At 42.4% G+C, this 24,693-nt stretch overlaps 1 protein-coding gene across 2 annotated transcripts in view; it reads left to right on the forward strand.

The window, feature by feature from the left end:
- TRERF1 (transcriptional regulating factor 1) overlaps window positions 1-24,693 on the forward strand; it is a 256,257-nt gene that overhangs the window by 174,994 nt on the left and 56,570 nt on the right. The gene's annotated exons all lie outside the window — the stretch shown is intronic.

The following is a 24,693-nucleotide window of genomic DNA, read 5'->3' on the forward strand; positions in this document are numbered from 1 at the left end:
CTGTGTGCTGCAGAGTAGGGAGCTATGTGCAGACATTTGTAGTAACCTATAGCAGGTACTTAATAATTGTTCATTCTTCTGTTTGCTCTTCAGTGATGAACGCTGGGGGGTTAAGGATTATTAACATAACAGTGAAGTAGCAGCTCATATCATTACTCTGGTATCAGATCGCGTCTTCTAACAACACATGGTCAGCACGAGACAGCCAGAGATCTTGTCTCTTGCAGAGACATGCTGTATCCATCTGTTGTGCTTTCTAAAGCCAACCTATAGCAGTATTCTTCTGGGATTGGACACTGGAAGAATTCATATTGAGGATTAGGCCTTGCGTAAAGTGTTTGTTACCCCAACATTTCATATTCCTGATATGCGGCTGCTGCACCATGTACTTGTATGAAAAAAAGTATCCTGTTCTCTTTGTATTGCTTCCTTTGTGTGAAATCCCTGGTGATCCTGCCAGTCCTTCTGCTTTCCTATTAAAAACTGACCACACCAAGCAGGAGAACACAGCGTGGTCAGTTCCTTAGCTACACTCGGAACTCAGCCTGCTCTCCTCCAATGATCAGACTTGTCCTGACACCCCCCCCCCTCCCTGCACAGCCATTCACCGGGAAGCTCAGTGTACTGTTTCTTCTCCTCCCCCCAGCTCTTATGCAGCTGAGAACAGAGAGAATGTGAACACATAAAAAAAAGGGGGGGGGGGGGGAGGTATTTATAATATTTTTTTATAGCTATACACAAATGTTTTGCCTTTCATTTCTGAACAGAATGGGTTGTTTTACAAGGTGATCGTTTACAATCAATTTAAGCATTCACTTGTGTGAAGGCCATGTTTGCCCACACAGGGATGTATAGGTTTTCTGTGCATTGCGGTGCAGGCGATCCCATTCATGACAATTGGAACTGCTCCCAATTTGACAACCGTGTGGGTGCTGGTGCTTGTCTCCCAGTGTGAGTTTGGTGTCAGTGGCAGAAATAGTGTCCCATCGTTGGTGCCAGTGGCAGGAACAATGCCCCACTGTTTCTGACAGCTATACCTCAAGGGGCGGAAAAAAGCATGCAAAGGGCCACAGTTTGGAGACCACAGTCCTAGGGGATACTATGTCAATTGTCAATTTCGTTTTTGGCTGGGCTGTAGTTTAGACTGATTGTATAGTTTTTCACCTGGTTTTTACTTAAAGCAGACCTTCAGTCATTTTTTTATCTTTCCATCTATTAAATCTTCTGCCCTTTAACTTTGGATAGTAAAACATTTTTTTCTGCCAGTAAATACCGTATTTATCGGCATAACACACGCCGGCGTATAACACGCACCCCAAATTTAGGAGGGAATTTTAAGGAAAAAAAAATTTTAGGAGGGAAGTTTATGGAAAAAAAACTTACATTAAAATGCCCATCAATGCAGCCTTATCTGTCCATCTGCAGCCTTTTCAGTGTCAGTGCAGCCTTGCCCCAGTGCAGCCTTGTTAGTGCAGCTTTGTCAGTGCAGCCTTGTCAGTGCAGCCTTGTCAGTGCAGCTTTGTCAGTGCAGCCTTGTCAGTGCAGCTTTGCCCCAGTGCAGCTTTCCCCAGTGCAGCCTTGCCCCAGTGCAGCTTTGCCCCAGTGCAGCCTTGTCAGTGCAGCTTTGTGCACTCGCCGCCGACATACACAGCCGTGGGTAGATTCAAATATGGCGCCGAGACTGCAGGGATTCGACGGAGCCGAGATACACATACCCGAGTGTTCTCGGCTTTTTTTCGGGGCCGCCGTCACGCCTAGTCCCGCCCCTTGGACCTGTGTTATGTCCATCATAGGGCGGGACTGGGCGTGACTGTGAGTGGCGCCGAAAAAAGCTGAGAACACTCGGGTATGTGTATCTCGGCTCCGACGAGAGCCGAGATACACATACCCGAGTGTTCTTGGCTTTTTTCATGGGAAAAAAGTGCGTGTTATATGCCGATAAATACGGTACCTTATACAGTCCACTTCCTGTTTCTTGACTGGTCATTAGCCTAGGCTTATAACATCATACACAGCTCTCTCTCTCAGAAAGGGAGGGGGATGAGTCATAAGAGGGAGAGTGAGAGCTGCAGAGCTGGACGCATGCCTCTGTGTGTCTGTGTAAATCCAGGAACTGAACAGGCAGCAGCTTCAGTTGCCCACAGTTAAAATGATTGCAGCCAGACTCAGTGGAGGGAGATTTCTGCAGCATATTTGGCAATTATAGAATCACAGTATATATAAAATATTATGCAATGTGGTTGGAGGGAAGCTTCAGAATGGCAAAGATGTTTTTATTACAAATTATGTGAGCAGACTGCAGTTCCTCTTTAAGCTTAAATTGTAAGTCCACCTTTACAGAAAAATCTGTAAGGTGAACTTACACAGGTGCCCCTCCTCACCCCCCCGCCCCGATCCTGTTAACCTGGACCACTGCAATCTCTGTTTCTAAGCCGCGGTATATCAGCGTCAGGAGCCCGAGGCTTAGAAATCCTCTCTCCATCCACGCAGCATCTTCATAGCTGACAGGACTGGCTTAGCGGCTGCTGATTGGTCAGCACCACCCATGTGATGGCGCTGACCAATTAGAATGCTCCAAATGTCCCTCCTGGCAGGGGACATTTTGGACATTCAGCAGAAGGGATTTCTAAGCCCCAGGATCCTGGCGTGGATTTACCAGGGCTTAGAACCGGAGATAGCGGCGGTCCAGGTCAGCGGGTCCGGAGGAGGGGCACCTGTGTAAGTTCACCTTACAGAGTTTTCTGTAAGGGTGAACTTACACTTTAAGTTGGCTTGTGATTTCTCACTATTGCCAGTAGATGTCACTGTTCATAGTATGAGATATCACAACCAAAACTAAGTAATGAATATTTATATTTTCTTTAGCCAATCCAGTAGGAGGTTTATTCCACTGGTGCATGCTTGGGGAGAATATCAATATTTGGGACAGGCCATGTGTTCGCTGTCTTCGCCTGGGGTGAGGCCTAGGGAAGTGCTGCTGGATGGAGCTCTGCTGTTAGACCTGTTTGGGGCCTAACGTGTGCTGGAGTGGTCCTGAAGCTGTTCTGCCTGGTCTGGAGGAAGCTGTGCCAAAGAGGAGACTAAAGGGAGGCCCCATGATGGCATAAAGAAGGCTGGTCTCTCAGAAGGGCCTGGTGACTCACTTGGAAAATGCACTAAAATATGGGAACATGTCTACAGTGTTGCTAGGTCGGCTTTAAAAGGGTTGTAAAGGTAAAAATTTTTTTAACCTTAATGCATTCTATGCACTAAGGTGAAAAAACTTCTGACAATACCGCCGCCCCCAGCCCCCCCGTTTTACTTACCTGATGCCTCGAAAGTCAGCTTCTCGTTCCCGACATCTATTCCTCCGCTCACCCTGGCCGCTGATTGGCTACAGTGGATGGATTGGAAGCAGCGCAGCCATTGGCTCGCGCTGCTGTCGATCACATCCAATGACGCGGCGCGCTGGGGGGGCGGGGCCGAGTGATACAGTGAGCGGCTATAGCCGCCGGCTGTATCACGGGAGTGCGCCCGCAAGCACTAACCACCATGCGAGGGAGCTCGCATTAAGGTGGTTAATGCTTGCGGGGAGGAGCTGAAACAGCCGCCGAGGGACCCCAGAAGACCAGGTTCGGGGCCACTCTGTGCAGAACGAGCTGCACAGTGAAGGTAAGTATAACATGTTTGTTATTTAAAAAAAAAAAAAATTTTACCTTTACAACCCCTTTAAGGTTCTAGCAATGTGAAGCTGGACATTGATCTGGATCTGGAGAGTCTGTAAGTAATCTGCTACGGTATCTGGACTGGGACCCCTAACCCTCACCTCCTTAACCATTTTGCAATAAAAATTTAAAAAGACAAAAGTGACTGGAACCCAATATTCACTCATACAGGATGCAGGCTCTGCTCCCTGCTTAGGAGTGCTGCACAGTGATTGGACCTTACCAATCCTATTACACATCTTTCCAATAGGGTTTATCTCATTGAGAACAATAAACTGTTGATGGTTTCTCATTCAAACTTGTATAACACCATAGTACATAGCACATGCCTTCTGTGCTCAAACAACATGTGAATTCTGAATTAGCTATCCCTCCTCTACATGCCTGTTTAATCACCTTCTGTCTGGCTTTCGCCCCAGTAGTTCCCCCTAAACTGCCCTTAGAAGGTCATGAATGACATGACAAATTTAAAGGCCCCTGCTCCATTCTCCTGTTGATCTGCCTTCAAACTTTGACATTGCTGACCATTTTTTGCTTTAGAAGCAATCTGTTTTGGAAATGAAAGGAACTCTTTTTGGAAATGAAAGGAACTGTTGGAATACATTTTTAGTTATTTTGTGCAACAACTACATCAGCCAGTGGATGGCAGTGTTTATAAGTTTATAGATCCTCTATGGTAAACTCTATGTCTTTTCTCTGTATAATGAAGTTCCTGTTTCCTGACTGCATTTAAACAGAAACGTGGACTGTGCACTATCTGTCTGTTCTGTAGGACTATATACAGATTTTCTAACCCGTTATGGGCCAGGCATAACCCAGACACCCACCCAGTGAAAAGCTGATAACCCAGTCATAGCCTGCTACAGCAAGAGTGCAAGATACAGCAAGAGTGCAAGATACAGCAACAGAAATAAGACTGCAAAAGAATAACAGAAAATGACCAGTAACACAGCTGTAACAAAACTTTAATTTGCAAATCTGACAAACCAAAACTATAAGTCTTGGAAATTCAACATGAAAATGCTGCTAATAAGAGAAGGTACGTGGAAATGTATAAATGAAGCCAGGCCAGAACACCCTTCAGATGAGTGGATAGAGAAAGACCAAAAAAGCTAAAAGCACAATCTCTCTTCGCATAGAAGATGATGAGATCATACATATACTGTATGTAAGTGTGAAACTGCTAAAGAAAGGTGGAAATGATTACAAAAAGGTGCATGAAAAAGCTAATCTCAGCAATAAACTGTATTTGATTAGAAAGCTATACCAAACCAAGCTGATAAAAGGCCAGGATACGCAGGATTGCTTAAGGCACACATTGGAAATGGTTGAACACCTGAGAGGCATAGGAGAAGAAATAAAAGATTTTCATGTCGCTGCACTATTACTCAGTGGCTTACCGGAAAGTTCTAAAGCACTTATCGCAGAACTTGTTGCACGTCCAGATGATGAAATGACATTGGAATATGTTAAGGGCAAGCTTGTGGATGAATATAATTGTAAAACAGAAAGCATTATTAGTGACGGTGCTTCCGTCACAGAGTCTACTTTAAAGACAAAAAATAGGAATATAAACAGTAACATGCAACAAGATACACATGAATGTTTTGTGTGCAATTACAAAGTCATTTAAAAGCAGATTGCAGAATCTGGAAAGCTGGAATGCAAAAACAAACTAAACTACAAAAGGCCAAAAAGTGTGAAGGAAGAAACTGATTTTGCTTCAGATAATGAATTTGTTTTTCAATCCAAATGTCGCACCTTATCTTTCCAGGCATGGTGTGTTGATTCAGGAGCTACGAGTCAAATGACAAATGACATAAATTTCTTTATTCACCTTGACCAGAGTAAAAAAGAGAAAAATCACCACAGCTAATGGGCAAATAATGGAATCAGAAGGAATAGGAGACGGTTTTCTTTACTGTCCAATTTCCCAGAGTGTCACCAGAGAGATACCTGTGAAAAATGTCCTTTATGTCCCTCTTGAAGCTAATCTTTTGAAAGTGAGGAAGCTCACAAAACAAGGCAGTGATCTTCCAAGTTGACAGTTGTGCCATCACAAAGGGAGACATCTTATTTGCAAGATGAACTATATCAGCTGAACTGCAATGAGGTGGTTAATATTGCCAAGGAGGAAAAACATTTAAACTGCATTTAGACATGGCACAGACAACTTGCGTACAGAAGTCCTGGCATAATAAAGGAATTACCTGAGATTGACTTTGCAAGTGAAATAAAAAATAGTCAATGTGATCAAACAATGAAATGCACCAGCTATATAAAAGAAAAAATTACAGGAAAAGCCTTTCCCAAGCAGAGTACCAGCTCTGCAAACCTCTGCTCTTAATTTACTTAGATCTTTGCGGTCCAATGGAAAAATTGACTCCTGGAAAGAAGAGGTATTTTCTAACTTTTATAGAGGATTACTCGAGGTATACTACACTGTATTTGTAACACAACAAAAGTGAAGTACCAGAGAAACTTGAACAGTATTTGGCTCAAGTAAGCAAAATGCCGAGTGTATTGCGCACAGATAATGGAACTGAATACACAGGTAATAACACACAGGCAATTCTCAGAAAGCATGGCATAATATTTCAAACTACGGTATCATACATCCCAAAACAAAACGGGGTTACAGAAAGAGTGAACTGTACTCTGTGTGAGAGTGAAAGAACCCTGCTGTTTGATGCAGATATGCCAACCACATACTGGGGGGAGGCAATTATGACCTCATGCTATCTCCAAAATCGGAAAAACAACTGAGAAAACTCTGTATGAATTGTGGAATAGAAGGGCCCCGAATTAGAACCATCCAGAGAATTTTGGAAGCAAAGCCTATGTGCATATCCCAAAAGAAAAATGTACAAAATGGGATGCTTTTGCAAAGGAAGGTGTACTTGTGGGGTACAGTGAATCTCAAAAGGGATACAGAATTCTACACCAACACACAAACAAGGTAACCATCAGAAGAAGTGTAAGTGTCACTGAAACCTCAGTGTGAACTAACACTAACACTTCAAACTGAGGGAAATTCCACATCGGTGTCACATGAAGATAAGCAACAAAGTGACACAGAAAAAGAAATTAATGAAAACAATCCAAAAACTGTAAAAGAATAAACGAGGCCACAAGAGGCTTCAATCAGGAAATTCATCAGAAGAAATAAAGGCATCCCAGCCAAACGTCTGTCCTATGTTGCTCACGTAGCACTAAAACCAGAGCCAGATTCATGGGATGAGATGCAAAGACTTCCAACTCATGAGAAACAAAAGTGAATCAGAGCTGCTGATGAAGATTGCAGATGTTTTGAAAAAAACGCTTACAAGGAACAGATTTATAGAACTGAGATCCAAAATGGGACTAATATAAGAAGTAGTTGTTGAGTGGGGGTGTTGGAATACATTGTTTATTTACATCTACATCAGCCAGTGTTTAAAGCATCTGTATGGTAAACTCTTTATGTATTTTCTCTGTATAATGAACTTCCTGTTTCCTGTCTGCAGTTAAGCAGAAAAGCCTGTGTGGACTGTGCACTGTTCTGTTCTCTAGGGCTAAATACATCATATGGCGGCGTCATCTCCTCGCAGGGGAGACCTGTGCAAGTAATCAGTGCACTGATCACCAGTGCCCTGATTACTGTATAGCCCCAGCAGTGCCCATCAGTGATGCCAGTCAGTGCTGCCTTTCAGTGCCTGCTCATCAGTTCTGCTCATCAGTGCTGTCTATCCGTGGAAAGAGGAAAGATGATCATCATTTCAGATGGTGGATTGAACAGTGCTCCGTGAGATGTTTAAAGCTTGGGATATTTTTTACAACCTAACCCTGCTTTAAACTTCTCAATAACTTTATCCCTGACCTGTGATTAGAAATTCGTATCTCCACAGAGTGGTACTATGAATACAACACTTAGGTATAATTTGCCACGTCCCGATAGTTGGATTATTGGAAAGATTATAATTTTTGGATGATGGACTTTTTAGGCATAACACAATCATATAAAAAAAATTATATTTATTACAAAAATAATAAAAATCAAGACAAATAAAATTTCATAAATCATTCACAAAATATGCCTATGAGCATGAATAACGCACCACCTACATACACGTTGCAATCAAAAAATTTGGAGGACCAGACTGATTAATCTAGAGAATTATCAAATTTGACGAGGTAGTGTGTCATAAAAAACTCAGCTCTGCTCTACATGTTGCATATAAACAGAACGCTTCTTCAGGAGTTAATGGTGAATTCTATGAACAAGGAAAGTTTTTGCAATTGGATCCATCACATTTTTTGTATGTTTATTCAACATTAGCATATAGTAATATTGTTGCCCCAGTGAACTTAGCATGGCCGCACAATAGCCCCAACCAATCAAGGATCCCCCTGGGAGAGGGCCTGGGTTGAACATGGCACATGGAGATTGTGGGAACAAACGTAACGTATGAATGATTAAAAATTTGGACAATATACAGGGGGCTTGTCAATAGGAGTATAGTTATAAGCAGGTTCTTACTTACGGTGCATTAATCACAAGTAGGGAAAGAAAAGATGAACAGAGAGCAGTGTCCTCAATGATGGTAGAGATTCCAAGAAACTCAGGTGGATAACACTTCATGGAACTTCTAGAATTAGTCTGTATATATAGATATTCGTATTAATATTAACATTCAATATTAATTAATTGAAAAAGCCATCATAAAAGAATTTTGATTTTAATTTCCTCACCTATCTGGTAAAATACTGGCTCAGTCAGTTTAGGGAATCCTCCTGTTGCATGAATGCCCAGTAAACCAGAGATAAGCAGTCCCTAAAAGATATCTAATAAAGACAGAGAGATATCATAAAAAGAGAGCAAATACAGTCAGAGGATATACCTCTGGCTGTTAGGCATGGAGTTAAGTTCGCTGTATTGGCTGAGGCATTTACCTTTGAAGTAATATTCCCTGGTAGTCTCTGTTCCCGTGACAGCACCGCATATAGGGGAAGGACAACTGTGGGAGACGCCAGCCCAAGGCGTCTATTTGTACGCGCGTTCCGGTAGTGACGTTAAATGTACCAGATAACTAGCAAACTAGGAGGGTTCTACAAATATTAGCTACTAAATTAATTCATAGCTAGCTGATCTGACATAACCTGTTGTTTCTCCCTAACCTGTGCAACTATATAGTCCACTGTGACTGGCATGCATGCTCCACCTTTTGTTTTTTTGGCTCTGGCACAAGGAGACCAGCAGAGACAAAGAAAACACCAGGAAGGTCCTTCAACATCACTGCGCATTTCCAGGTCCACGTTCTACCTGGCAGATCCAGAGCTGTGAAGTGCTTTTAAGACAAGCGGATGACTGCTGGGAGTAGGATCCCCTAAGCTTGAAAATCATGAAGGGTGGGGGGTGCTATTGTCATCTTTGCCCTGGGAGCCAAATGACCGTGCCTCAGCCCAGGTTCATGGAGCCCTTCTCTTTTCCGCTATACTCAAGGTTTTGGTGTACAATACAGCATTTCCATGCATACTGTACTGTTATCTTTTTTTGGATCTTGATCTCACTTCCCTTCTGTCTATCTGTTGTCTCCGATTTCATGTCCTTTCACTTCCTTAAACCTAACATGGATAAAACATTTTTTCTGACATTGTGCTCCACTCCCTTATCTGAAATAAGTCACTATGGAAAACACCCCAATACCCTTAGCTGCCCGAGCCACCACTTGACCTCCCGAGGATTTACCCCCCCCCTTCATGACCAGGTCACTTTCGCGATGGTCATGCAACGCTGTACCCAAACAAAATTGATGTAATTTTTTTCCCCACAAAAAGAGCTTTCTTTTGGTGGTATTTGATCACCACTGCATTTTTTATTTTTGTGCTATAAACAAAAAAAGACCAACAATTTGGAAAAATTGCTATAAAACATATCCAATAAGAAAAAAATATATAACATTTCTTCATAAATTTAGGCCAATATGTATTCCGCTACATGTTTTTGGTAAAAAAAAATCCCATTAAGCGTATATTGATTGGTTTACATGAACGTTATAGCGTCTATAAACTATTGGATATATACTGGAAATTTTTTATTTGTAATACTAGTAATGGTAGAGCGATTAGTGACTTATAGCAGGACTGCGATATTGCAACGGACAATCGGACACTAACTGACACTTTTGACACTTTGCGGGAACAAGTGACGCTAATACAGTGATCAGTGCTAAAAATATGCGCTGTCACTTTACTAATGACACTGGCTGAGAAGGGGTTAAACATCTAGGGTGATCAAACTGTGTGCCTAGTCAGTGTTTGTGTTTTCTATGTGTGCTGTTTTTTCTAGGGGAAGAGATGGATTTCAGTCCACAGAATACATCTCTTCCCCCTGTCAGAACGTAAATCTGCCTTGTTTACATAGGCACAGCTCCATTCTGAGTCTCTGATCGTCAGGTGTCAGTGTACGGTGTACGTATATATACTTGATCCGACGCACAGCTGCGGCCCCTTGGCAGTAAAGTGCTAGAGAGTGGTCAGGAAGTAGTTAAAGCCCAAATCTTACACCTTTTTCCCTTTATAGTCCTATCATGATTTTTTTTTTTTTACTAATGGTTGCCTGTAAATAGTATTAATGGCTAATGCGTTAATTCCTCAATACATTAACAGCATGAAAGTGGTTCTAAAGTCAATATATATATATATATATATATATATATATATATATATATATATATATATATATATATATATATATATACAGTTGCAATAAAAAGTATGTAAACCCTTTTGGAAAGATATGGATTTCTGCACAAATTGGTTATAAAATGTGATCTGATCTTCATCTAAGTCACAACAATAGACAATCACAGTCTGCTTAAACTAATAACACACAAAGAATTAAATGTTACCATGTTTTTATTGAACACACCATGTATGGTGTGTTCACAGTGCAGGTGGAAGTATGTGAACCCTTGGATTTAATAACTGGTTGAACATCCTTTGGCAGCAATAACTTCAACCAAACGTTTCCTGTAGTTGCAGATCAGACATGCACAACGGTTAGGAGTAATTCTTGACCATTCCTCTTTACAGAACTGTTTCAGTTCATCAATATTCTTGGGATGTCTGGTGTGAATTGTTTTCTTGAGGTCATGCCACAGCATCTCAATCGGGTTAAGGTCAGGACTCTGACTGGGCCACTCCAGAAGGCATATTTTCTTCTGTTTAAGCCATTCTGTTGTTGATTTACTTCTATGCTTTGGGTCGTTGTCCTGTTGCAACACCCATCTTCTGTTGAGCTTCAGCTGGTGGACAGATGACCTTAAGTTCTCCTGCAAAATGTCTTGATAAACTTGGGAATTCATTTTTCCTTCGATGATAGCAATCCGTCCAGGCCCTGGCGCAGCAAAGCAGCCCCAAACCATGATGCCCCCACCACCATACTTCACAGTTGGGATGAGGTTTTGATGTTGGTGTGCTGTGCCTCTTTTTCTCCACACATAGTGTTGTGTGTTTCTTCCAAACAACTCAAATTTGGTTTTATCTGTCCACAGAATATTTTGCCAGTACTGCTGTGGAACATCCAGGTGCTCTTGTGCAAACTGTAAACGTGCAGCAATGTTTTTTTTGGACAGCAGTGGCTTCCTCTGTGGTATCCTCCCATGAAATCCATTCTTGTTTAGTGTTTTACGTATCGTAGATTCGCTAACAGGGATGTTAGCATATGCCAGAGACTTTTGTAAGTCTTTAGCTGACACTCTAGGATTCTTTTTCACCTCATTGAGCAGTCTGTGCTGTGCTCTTGCAGTCATCTTTACAGGACGCCCACTCCTAGGGAGAGTAGCAGCAGTGCTGAACTTTCTCCATCTATAGACAATTTGTCTTACCGTGGACTGATGAACAGCAAGGCTTTTGGAGATACTTTTATAACCCTTTCCAGCTTTATGCAAGTCAACAATTCTTAATCGTAGGTCTTCTGAGAGCTCTTTTGTGCGAGGCATCATTCACATCAGGCAATGCTTCATGTGAAAAGCAAACCCAGAACTAGTGTGTGTGTTTTATAGGGCAAGGCAGCTGTAACCAACACCTCCAATCTCATCTCATTGATTGGACTCCAGTTGGCTGACACCTCACTCCAATTAGCTCTTGGAGATCTCATTAGTCTAGGGGTTCACATACTTTTTCCACTTGCACTGTGAATGTTTACATGGTGTGTTCAATAAAAACATGGTAACATTTAATTCTTTGTGTGTTATTAGTTTTAGCAGACTGTGATTGTCTATTGTTGTGATTTAGATGAAGATCAGATCACATTTTATGACCAATTTGTGCAGAAATCCATATCATTCCAAAAGGGTTCACATACATTTTATTGCAACTCTCGGATACCATCAAGGATGAGATAGCAACCCGAGATATACCCACTGAGCTGGAGAAGTTGATCACGTTTGCCATCGTCATTGACTCCAAACTCAGAGAAAGACTCTCTTTTAAGGAGCGCTTACGGAAGCCTCTAGTACATTTGACCGCCTCAAAGGAGCAACGGTTTTCACAAAGCTTGATTTGAGAGGGGCATATAATCTTGTGACGATTAAGGTGGGTGACGAGTTGAAAACTGTGTTTATTACCAGAACAGGCCATTATGAGTACCTCATAATGCCCTTTGGCCTTTGTAACGCCCCGGCAGTTTTCCAGGAATTTATTAACGATGTCCTCCGAGATTTGTTGCAGTTATGTGTGGTGGTTTATCTCGACGATATCCTCATATTTTCCAAGTCCCTGGAGAGCCACCACACAGATGTCTGTTGTGTGCCTTAGAAACCAAGAGAGAACAATCTCTATTGTAAATTGGAGAAGTGTGATATCCATCGTGAACAGGTTAAATTCCTGGGTTATGTAATTTCCACTGCTGGATTTTCAATGGACCCAGAGAAACTTTCAGCATTCCTACAGTGGCCCCGACCCATGGGTTTACGTCCTCTGCAGCGTTTTCTTGGCTTTGCCAACTATTAACGGAAGTTTATTCGTAACGTCTCGTCTCTGGTCAAGCCCCTGACTGATATGACCATAAAGGACGGTAACCCACAGAGTTGATCTCCGGAATCCATTAAGTGTCTCAAGGCTGCCTTTGTTTCTGCTCCTGTGTTAGCACATCCTGATCCTACGTTACCTTTTATTCTTGAGGTTGATGATTCTGAGACTAGAGTTGGCGCCCTTCTGTTTCAACGTCCTACCTTTGAGAGCACTATGCATCCTTGTGGCTACTTTTCCAAGAAATTGTCACCTGCGGAGTGCAATAAAGAGATTGATGACAGAGAGCTGTTAACGATCATTTTAGCCCTGAAAGAATGGAGACATCTCCTCGAAGGTACCACTGTGCCGGTTCTCAATCTTACTAACCATAAGAATCTCACATTCTTGTCTGAGGCTAAATGCCTCTCTCCCAGAATGGCGCGATGTGCTATTTTCTTGTCTAGTTTCAATTAGATTGTCTCATTCTTACCCGGTACTAAGAATGTAAGGGCTATCGCTTTGTCACGAAATTTTCCTCCACTTCCAAGATGGAGTCGGTTCCGGTTCCTGTGATTCCTCTTGATCGCATTCTGGCTACGGTTCGCACCAGTCTCACTTCTCCTTTGGGTGACAAAATTCTTGCTGTTCAGGTCCATGCTCCTTCTGAGAAACCTTGTGACCGCTGCTTTGTCCCCGAGAGTCTCCATACTTCCGTGCTCCAGACTTACCATTCTCCCAAGGCTGCTGGCCACCCTGGGAAAAATCAACTCTTTTGGACCATTTCCCAACAATTATGGTAGCCTAGGCTATATGTTAATGTAACCGCCTTCGTAGCTGCCTGTTGCGTGTGTGCTCAGAGTAAGACTCTGCGACACCTTCCAGTGGGCCTCCTACAACCCATACCCAATGGAGAAAGGCCCTGGACCCACCTGTCTACGGATTTCATTGCGAAGTTACCCAACTCTCAGGGCAACACAGTTATCTTTATGGTGGTTGACCGATTCTTGAAAATGTCTCATTGTATTCCACTTAAGAAGTTGCCCACTTCCACGGAACTGGCTTCCAGTTTTGCTCAGGAGATCTTTTGCTTACATTGGTTACCCAAAGTGATTGTCTCGGACAGGGGTAGTCAGTTTGTGTCCTGATTCTGGCGAGCCTTTTGTACACAGTTGGGAATTCAGCTTGCTTTCTCCTCTGCGTATCACCCACAGTCTAATGGGGCCGCAGAACGAGCCAAGCAGTTCTTGGAGCAATTCCTACGTTGCTATATTTCTGACCATCATAAGAACTGGTCAGACCTCTTACCGTGGGCAGAGTTTGCTCACAATAGTGCCTTCAATTCTGCTTCCCGATTGTCCCCGTTTATGGCGAACTATGGTTTCCAACCTTCTATGTTGCCTGGCTCATTTGTTCCCCAGAGTATTCCTGCGTTAGAGGAGCATCTCCGTGGTCTTTGTTCCACTTGGGCACATGTCCAGGAGGCTTTGCGACATGCTAATGATAGGTACAGACTCCTGCCTGTGCCTTCCTACCAGGTTGGGGACAGGGTCTGGCTGTCATCTCGCAACCTCTGACTTCGTGTTCCCTCTCTGAAGTTCGCACCTCGGTTTATTGGGCCTTTCCGTATTTTTCGCAGGATTATCTCAGTGGTTTACGCATTTGACCTCCCTTTTAATATCCATATCTCAAATGTATTTCATGTCTCCTTATTAAAGTGGAGTTCTACCGACTTTTACAACTCTTCAGCATCCCTCACTAAACTGTGCACTGTAAACAAATTGGATTTTTTTTTTTCTCAGCACCTACTGTATATCTGCTGTATTAATTTTTCACTTCCTCCTCCCTGGCTGTGGCCCATTGCATCATTTCCTGTTTGCAATGCCTTCTGGGAAGGGGCGACAACTTCCTCTGACACTGCCGTTGCTATGGAAACCTGACCTGAAACCTATTACAGTGCTTGTGCTGCACTGAGCATGTGCAAGATCTGCAAGGATGAGATTCAGGAAGAAATACAGTCTGGCTTCAGATGCCCACACTTAAGATGGCCACAGCCTGCTGTAAATTTATAAAATAACAAATTACTGCTATAAACTAACAAAACCTACCTTAGTTTACAGACTAACTTTACTAGAATACATTAAGCTTGTGTATTATAGGGGTATTTTTATTTAAAAAGTATAATTTCGGCTGGAACACCACTTTAAAACCTTTGGTCTGCAACCGCTTTACCACCTCAGTGCCTCGCCCTCACCCTGTACAGGTTGGGAACCATGAGGAGTATGAAGTACAGTCCATTGTTGACTCCCATAGGTTCCGTGGGCGCATACAGTACCAGGTGCATTGGAAAGGGTACGGTTCGGAGGAACGCTCTTGGGTCTCATCCTCGGACGTACATGCCCCTGTCCTCCTGATTTCCATAGACGTTTTCCCCTCAAGCCTGGTGGTCCTCCAAGGGGGAGGGGTCATTGAGGAGGGGGTACTGTCAGAGCTGGGCTCAACCCCCCTTCTCTGAGCTGGCCACTCAGCTGTCGACTAATTGCCAGCTCCTATCCTCTCCACAGTGACTCACCTGTTGATGATATCCTGCTCGTCAGTCCTGCCTACTTAAGCCATCCAGTCCAGATAATCTCTGCCTTCGCCTTGGTCACATCTCTAGAGACGCTCTCCTGTGTTCCTGTTAAAGACTTGCTTGGCTGACATTCCTTCTGGCTCCAGATCCTGCTTGCTGCTCTACTACGCTGTTCTCTGGCTCCCTGACCTTTTGGCTTGTCTGACTATCCATTCCGGTTCCTGAACTCTGGCTATGTTTTGACTATGTTTACTCTGTTTATCTTTTTTTATTATTATTAAACAAGTGTGATTTAACTGTACTTCTGTCTCAGTCTGATTCATGGTTTCTGACAGTGACGACGCTTCACACATACATTGTGCTTCTTCAAAACCCCAAGAAGGTTTGAAGAAGTACAATGTATGTGTGAAACATCGTCACCCCTTGGTCCGTTGTTTTAGTCCTGGTGGCAGTCTTTCAGTAAACCTATATGTTGGTGTGCAGCTAGTTTTTCTCACTTGGTTCAATTCAATAAGGTGTTAGACTTCAAATTTACTCTCTAACCACTGCCTGTCATCGCCTTCTTAAAAGTTATTTTGGGTCTGTCCTTTCCTGATGCATGATGAAACAAAATGATGCAACATATTCATCTGATTTCAACTTAACATTATTTTTGTTGTCTACAACAGACAGACTTAAGCTGGCTATACACTAGTAGATTTTCAAGCGAATGTTCAAAAAGTCTTATTAGTACATTTGATGACTTGAGGAATGTCACTCAAAAGTACTGAAAAAAGGTTTGCTTTTAACATTCAGTTTTGGAATAAATGGACTTAATTCATCATTAATTCGAGAAAAAATTTCCATCATTGTCATTGTGGTCGAAAACAAACATAAATTTTAAATTCACTAACGTCAAAGCATTCGATGGTACCATTATGGACTCGACAAATTTTGAATGAAAACCCTGAAAAAGTTTATTCCATTGCCATGCCAATGTTTTGAATTCAACGTTAATTTTAAGGATGCATGTATGCGTTACAATAAGTACAATTTTTCAAAAATGAAATCCAAATTCACAGTTGGAATTTCGTTTGTTCGAGAAAAATTTACCATTTTTAATTTTTCATTGTCAATGTGGTCGAAATCAGTCAATGATTTCATACTTATAACTATTAGAAAAATTGAACAAACATTCCCCAATTACATTTATTGGACGAAATTCTACTGGTGTATGGCCAGCTTGAGATCACTCGGCTGCTCTACATCTTGACTCATCCACCTCTCATTGATCTCTTCCGATGCTGTTTGTTAGGAGATTACGGCTTCTAAGACCACCCAGATAGGTTCAGGTAATGCAGGAAGACCTCCGTTGACCCCCAGGCCTGGAGATATCAATAAAGTGACACAGGAGACAGGTTTGCTTAGCCACTTAATGACATCTAATTTGTATTGGTCAAAAGGGACAGTATTTATGCAGTTTGAGGGATGGGAGGAGTTTTACTAACCTTATACATGTCATTGAAATGAAAATAGGTTCAGTTAATATTTAACTATTAGCTGGTGTTATAAGACAAAATCTTGCATCATTTCTACTATATATGTATTTCTTAACAAGTGAAGGACACACTAATCTTATCAAGAACAAACATGAGCTAGGCCAAACTCCATATTCTAGCTAAAATGTATAGGCAACCTTGAGAAGGTTTTCTATAGATAACAGCTTAAAGATAATATTGGTTTCAGTTAAAACTCACATTTGAGTTTTCTCAATTTTCCTGTAAAACTAAAATGGTGTCTTAAAACTAAAATGGAGTCCCTCATGATATGTGCTATGTTCTTTACAATCCCCTCTTTGAGACATTATTTATATGGCTCACTATCTTTCACAGTTATGTAAATTTTCTTCTATCATAATACATACTCAGATAAATTCTATTCGCAGCAGCAGGATCAGGGGTTCGGGATGCCTTAACAATTATACACATTATAAGCTTATAACAGGCATATAGGAACAAAACAAAAAGAGCAATCATAATTATAGTTATGGCAGCACTCTTTATCCATGCCAAAATTCCTATCCCAGAACTTAGGTTTGCAAAAGGATCCCATGTCTTAGCAATGTTTCTAGCTTCATCTTGTAATTTGCTTACTTCTTTCCGGTGTTGTGCAATTATATCATAATAATCTGGTACCTCCATACTTATGTTATGAAACCAGGTACAACACTCATAATCTTCTGTGTTTTCACATAACCCAGTTAAAGCAGCACTCATGCTTTCTATGGCTAACTCGTGTAGTTCTAATTGTTTTCTAATTGCCCTAGTTTCTATATTTAATTTAGTAATATCATCAGAATTCTTTTCCATTATTTCATCAATGATTCCAGTGTAATTATTCAACCTTTTCATTAAGTCTATTCCCCACCCAGTCCATGAGGGGAACCAAGCCCATGCCATATCTTTTGTAAGAAATAACTCCCTTGTATTACGGTGTTTGAGAGGGTACCTAGGATGTATGCTAGCTTCAAGGAGGTGTCTTCCCTTGCTATCTCCTACTACGCCCATGATGGGGACTAGGGATGCAAGATAACACCATCCTTGGGGTTCGGTGGGGATCCAAGGGTGACAGATTTTTCCACAACAAATATAAATACTGTTTCCTAGAGCTAAGGATCGTTTGTTGAATATTGTCATCATTTCATCAGAAAAACTGGAAAAAGTTAAACTCGACAATAATTGTCCTACTGTGGAAGTGGAACTGGAATTAAGAAAGTTTATTAGAGTGGTGTTTAGGGCAGGTTCTGAAGTATGAAAGAAAGGGCTTTCAATTGAAGTCATTGAAAAATTAATATTAGCTTGTTGGCAAACTTCAGCTCCATTTGTGGAGTTTCCCAGCCTAAAACACCAGTCTGGGGAATGACTTCTACCAGTAATTTGGAAAGTAAGGGTATTATTTGAAAGTGTTCTTATGACTTCTGTAAGGACGACAGGAGGTGTGCCATTAAGGAGTGGGGTGAAGTTTAGAGGTACTGCCATTAAGGGGATTCTAGCAGTGCTAGGATGGAGTTTACTACATATCCAACATTTTTCAAATCCAGATTTCTGGGCGTAGCTATATTTAAACTTCAACAATAACATTTTATCTGTAAAACTTTCTGAGTTTTCATTTCTCTTGTGTCTGTCATGTGTATTATTCTGTTGTAGAGTGTTAGAGGCCCCACAAATACCCTTTATGAGTCCCAAATCTTCAGAATAATAAATACAGTTAGTTATCAGCCAAGTTGGCAGGAACACAATCAGGGCAGCCCAGCATAGGAGGCACAAGGCTTTCCCAGAAGTCCGTGGTGAAATAAGCGACGTCATCTTGTTCAGAGTCTTGACCACCTGCTTCACTCTGTTTTCGAGGATTTATATCACCTGCTTCACCTCTCTGTGCTTTATCTTTGCCTTGCTTCTTAGGGTCCTGGTTGACCTTCTTTACGCGACTTGCATGAATCCAGGCCTGTTGTCCTTCTACCAAAATAGCTGTGCGGGTGACTGCGATCACTGTGGTTGGGGGTCCGAAGGGAAACTCTTGTTTCTTGGTGCGGTTCAATCTCTGGACCACCACGGTGTCACCCACCTGGAAAGGGTGTGTAGGTTCCTGTGAAGAAGAAGGAGAGGTGCGAGCAACATTCCTTTCAACTTTATCCAAAGTTTCAATAAGTTTTTTTACATATTCTTCCTGAATAAGATCTAGGTCCCCTCTTTCTAACATAAGTGGCTGTCTGGCCCATGGGGTGGGGAATGGCCTACCCATTAAGACTTCAAAAGGAGAGTATCCTGTCTTTTTAGAGGGTGTCATTCTTACCTCGGCTAGTACAGCTGGTAGGACCTTCTTCCAATTTGCATACGTACCTCCAGTGGCCTTCCTGATCTTATCTTTGATGGTTCTGTTCATCCTTTCCACTATACCTGAACTCTGGGGGTGGTAAGGAATATGAAACTTCCATTCTATTTTCAGTGTTTTTACCAGGTCTTGACAAACTTTGGCCACAAATGCAGGACCATTGTCAGAGTTGATCTGTAGTGGGCAACCCCACCTTGGGATAATTTCTTGTATCAGAATCCTCACTACTGTTTGTGCATCTTCCTTTGTAGTTACAAACAATTCTATCCATCTTGAGAACATGTCCACTATTATTAGCAAATATTCCTGTCTTTTACCTAGTTTGGGCATGTGTGTAAAATCTATCTGCAGATGAGTGAATGGTGTAGATGGATATATCAGATGTTCGTGTTTTGCTTTGTGAGGGTTGCTAGGGTTATTCCGAATGCATGTGATGCATCTGGAAACATATGCCTTAACGAGAGAGGGAAGACCTGGAATGTAAAAATCCTTATCCAAAAGTTCACATGTGACTTTCCACCCTCTGTGACCTATCCCATGGTATTGTGAAATAAAAATGGGTGCACTGGCTACAGGGATACATGGTCTCCCCTCTTGGCAGACAAGGTCAGTTTCTGGGTTTGTCTGCACACCTATTGAGTTCCATTGCTGGATGTCTTGGTCTGTGGCATATGCTTGGAGATCACGCAATGTTTGATCCAAAAGAGGAATTTCTGGTGAGAGTAATGGCATTTGTATGTTTGCAGGCTGTGTGGATGCTGCTTCTTTTGCTGCTTTGTCAGCTAAGGCGTTGCCTTTGGCTATGTCATCCTGTTGCCCTGTATGTGCCCTACAATGTAGTATAGCTATGGACCTTGGTAATTGTATAGCTTCTAACAGACTTGTGACAAGCGTGGAATGTGAGATGGATTTACCGTCTGCTGCTATATAGCCCCGCCTTTTCCATATGACTCCAAAATCATGCGCGACACCGTACGCGTACTTGGAGTCTGTGTAAATGTTTACATCCTGCCCTTCAAAAAGCTGACAAGCTCGAGTAAGGGCTATAAGTTCTGCAGCTTGTGCTGATTGGAATGGGACAGGGTTTGCTTCCAGTATTTTATCAGGCAGCTGTACAACAGCATACCCTGCATGGTATGTGTTATCATTTGGTCTTGAACAAGACCCATCCACAAAGACATTCTGTGCTCCAGGGAGAGCAGTTGAAGACATGTCTGGTCTCGGGGATGTGTCTTGGTGGATGAGGTCCATGCATTCATGTTGAGGCACTACCTCATCTTCTTCACCTTTCAAGCCTAGCAAGGCATTCAGGATTGGAGCTGGGCCAGAAGTGGGAGAGGCATATTTGATCTCAAGTTTTGGGTTAGAAAGTAAAATTACTTCATAACCGCTCAGCCTCTGGGCTGACATGTGCTGGGTATGGATGTTTTTTAGTAGAATGGATACATTGTGAGTGGTGTGTAGTGTGGTGGCATGCCCTAGAGTGAATGATGTAGCCATTTCCACCACCATCGCACAGGATGCCAGAGCTCTGAGACACGCCGGCATGCCCTGTACTGGCATCGGCACAACTTTTGAAAAAAACGCAATTGGGCGGAGTTTCCCCCCATGCTCCTGAGCCAGGACCCCCGCCATTGTTTTACAGTTGTCCCTTGCAAACAAGTGAAACATTTTACCATATTCAGGTAGTCCAAGTCCAGGAGATGTGACCATTGCAGTTTTAAGATACACAAAAGCATTGTACATTTCATCATTCCATTTCACACAATCTGGCATGTCAGTACCTGTGGCTTGCCTCAGGAGATTATCATAGTAGGAACAATCAGGTATCCATTGGCGGCAGTAACCAATCATTCCAAGAAAGGATAGCATGTCCTTCTTAGTAAGTGGGCGGGGCAGACCCACGAGAGCCGCAGCTCTCTTGTGACTGATTTTCCTTTCTCCTTTGGAGAGTACAAAACCAAGGTATTCAACAGTTTCCTGACACCATTGTAGCTTTTTCTTAGAAACCTTGTGACCATTGTCTGCTAACCAATGTAACAGATCTAAACCATCATTTTTACATGCTTTCTGGCTTGGACTACACAACAACAAATCATCAACATATTGAAGTAGGACGGAACCATGGCGGGGTGTCCAAGACCGCAGGGTTGCCTGGAGGGCCACTGTGTACACTACAGGGGAGTCTACATAGCCCTGGGGTAATCTACACCACGTCATCTGGCGGTTTCTGAAATTGAATGCAAAGATAGGCTGTGTCTCTTCGTCAACAGGAACTGAAAAAAATGCATTACAAAGGTCAATGACCGAAAAATACTCTGCATCGCATGGTATGGAGGTTAAGAGTGATGGCACGTCAGGCACTATGGGAGCGATGGGTATCACTAGGTTGTTTATAGCTCTGAGGTCTTGTACAAACCTGTAAGAGCCGTCTGGCTTCATTACTGGGTTAATGGGGGTGTTGTAGGGTGACAGTGTCTCTTTAAGAATTCCTAGCTGCAGGAACCTTTCCACCATTGGGGCCACTCCTTCCTCTTTTTCTTTTGAAATGGGGTATTGTTTGTGATAAACCGGCTGTGCCCATGATTTTAAAGCTGCCTTGTATGGGGTACAAGAAATAAGACCTACATCCAAGGAGCTTTTTGACCATACCGGATCATCTGGTGGAGGGAGATCACTATCCTCAGTGTAATATATTGGTATTACCTTGGAGTGTACGAAGACCCCTCCTTCAGTAGTCATTTTCAGTGTTATACCCAATCTTCCCATCAAATCTCTACCCAAGAGATTCACAGGACAATTTGGTATAATCCTGAAACAATGATGCAAGACTGTTGCACCTCCCCTTTCAACATCACTTACTGGTAAAGGTGGTGTTTTGTATGTTTTGGTAAGTATCCCATTAATTCCCATAGAAGGTTCAGCAATTTTAGTCTCACCTCTGTAGTAGTCCTCACTGAGGGTGCTCCGAGTTGCCCCTGAATCGGTTAAAAACGGAACAGGCCTATGTTTGACATATAGGGTCACAATTGGTTGTTCATTGTAAGAGTGTGAGATCAAAGGAAATGCTGGGATACTACCTTCCGGGCAGCTTCATTTTAGTTGCTGTTGATTCCACTGTATAGGGAATCGGGGACCCTGTTGCTTTGGGGCAACTTGATTTGGTTGGCTAGATTGGGGTCCCTGTGTATGCATTTGATCTTGATCTTGAGTATTTGGGTTATTCCATTCATAAGGACATTGATTTCTCCAGTGACCCTGTTGTCCACAGTTAAAACAACATGTGCGGGACTGCTGGGGTGGTCTGGAAAAACCATGCCCTCTCCCTTTTGTTCTTCCTCTTCCTCTGCCTCTGTTTCCACTGCCCCATTGTCCACCATTATCTTGGGGAGGCTGAGTTCGCACTCCACCCTGATAAAGGGTACTCACTGCTTTCTCTTTTATTACATCAAAACACCCTGCTGCTTCTTTCTGTATTAAAGTTTCCTGAAATTGGTCAATCGTCTGTGTGGTCCATTCAGATATCATCTGTTTCACCACCAAGGCGAACTGGGGTTTTAGATTATTCATAAAAGTTTGAATAAACAAAGCTCCCACATCAGTAGTTGTAGCTAATCCAGCTTCTGTTGTCCAATTTTCATGAAACCTTTTCCAGAATTCAACTACAGTTTCTCCTGACTTTTGTTTGCATGCTATGGCAGTAGGGAGGGAACTTTTATTTTTAAATACTCTCATCATTTCAGTCTCTAATTCTGTCCACATGGCGTCCCTACCTGGTACTGTGTTTAGCCCATATGCTCCCGCGTTTCCAGTGTCAATAGTGTTTATACTTGGAACATTTGCCCAGCTCCAGGAACTGGTGTGTCCTATGATACCATCAATGATAAGACGCATGTCTTCCTGTGTGTAATTTCTACCCTTACATGCCTTTTTTAAGTAAGTTAAAGTGCCACCTGCAGAGGCGGTGGGTTTGGGGCAATGTTTTACTATCCTGTCAATGTCCTCAATGTCTATTACCTTTTTTAATAATTCATTTCCAATGGTCATGAAAGGTGCTTGAAGGTTAGTGTTACTATATACAGTTCCACTCTTTGTTTTAGGGGGACTAAGTATTCTATCCCCTTTAACGTCTTCTTCCTCCTGCTCTTGGCCAGGTGGTGAAACTACCCCTCCTATAGCCCCCTGATCATCTTCTGGTTCCCCTACCTCGACTCGGGCCCTCTGTGGGTGCTGTCTATCTTGTTGTGGAGCGGGAGGCATCTGCTGTTGTGGTTGTGGAGCGGGGGGGACCTGCCGTTGTCTGGTTGCATAATGTCCAGCCAGAAGATCAATATCTTCCTTTCTTAAACTTGGATAGACATGTACATATGCGGGTGGAGGATGACTGACTATTGGCAGGGGTGAGGCTATTGGGTCAGGGACAAATCTCTTTTTATCGGCTTCTTCTCTATGTTTCTGGGCATAATCTTCCTTACTTAAACATTTGGTGGGCTTTTTCTGTTTCTTATTATCCCTCTGAAACCAATATGGGGCGTATTTTAACCAGTTCTCTCCTCCCTTTTCCATATAATCCATATCCCATTGAGGATCCCCGGGGTACCAAGGGAAAGCTCTCTTATCTCCTAAACACAATCCTTTTATCATATCTATGTGAAATTCATCATTAGCGCCATCCCGGGGAAAAGGATCTACACTGTGTATGGCTTCGGTCCATCCCGCTAAATTTGAAACCCATGGGACTATGAATTCATAATTAGTACCACAAATTCTGGCTACAAAATCCTTACACGTTTCTCCTGGATTGGGAAGAGGGGGAGGATCTTCTTTACCTTGTTTCTGACCCATATTGACAGTGGGAGTCGACTGTTCTTACCACCCAGTCTTCTGACCCACACACACACAACAGATTATCTTATAACTTCTAATGCGATAGATAAGAAAAAGCAAAGGATTTTGGGGTCACCGGAGTCTATTTCCTCATTAACCACTTCATATCCCTTCCCAAAAGGAATGTCTCTATATATGTGTATGCAGTACTGCTTATCTTTGTGGGTTTCCCAAAAACCCTCTAATATTAACCTCTGGCGTGGTTCTTATCCCCTACTAATTTACGGGTCTAAAAAGCTTTAATCAGAGCTGAGGCAAGAAATATTTCGTCAATAAAGACAAAATAGAGACTTACCTTCAGATGATTTTTGGCTTTTTTTTTCCCAAAGGACGAGCCCCCAGTTCTGTTAGGAGATTACGGCTTCTAAGACCACCCAGATAGGTTCAGGTAATGCAGGAAGACCTCCGTTGACCCCCAGGCCTGGAGATATCAATAAAGTGACACAGGAGACAGGTTTGCTTAGCCACTTAATGACATCTAATTTGTATTGGTCAAAAGGGACAGTATTTATGCAGTTTGAGGGATGGGAGGAGTTTTACTAACCTTATACATGTCATTGAAATGAAAATAGGTTCAGTTAATATTTAACTATTAGCTGGTGTTATAAGACAAAATCTTGCATCATTTCTACTATATATGTATTTCTTAACAAGTGAAGGACACACTAA

This window comes from Aquarana catesbeiana, linkage group LG04, assembly GCF_042186555.1.
Source record: "Aquarana catesbeiana isolate 2022-GZ linkage group LG04, ASM4218655v1, whole genome shotgun sequence".
NCBI lineage: Eukaryota > Metazoa > Chordata > Amphibia > Anura > Ranidae > Aquarana > Aquarana catesbeiana.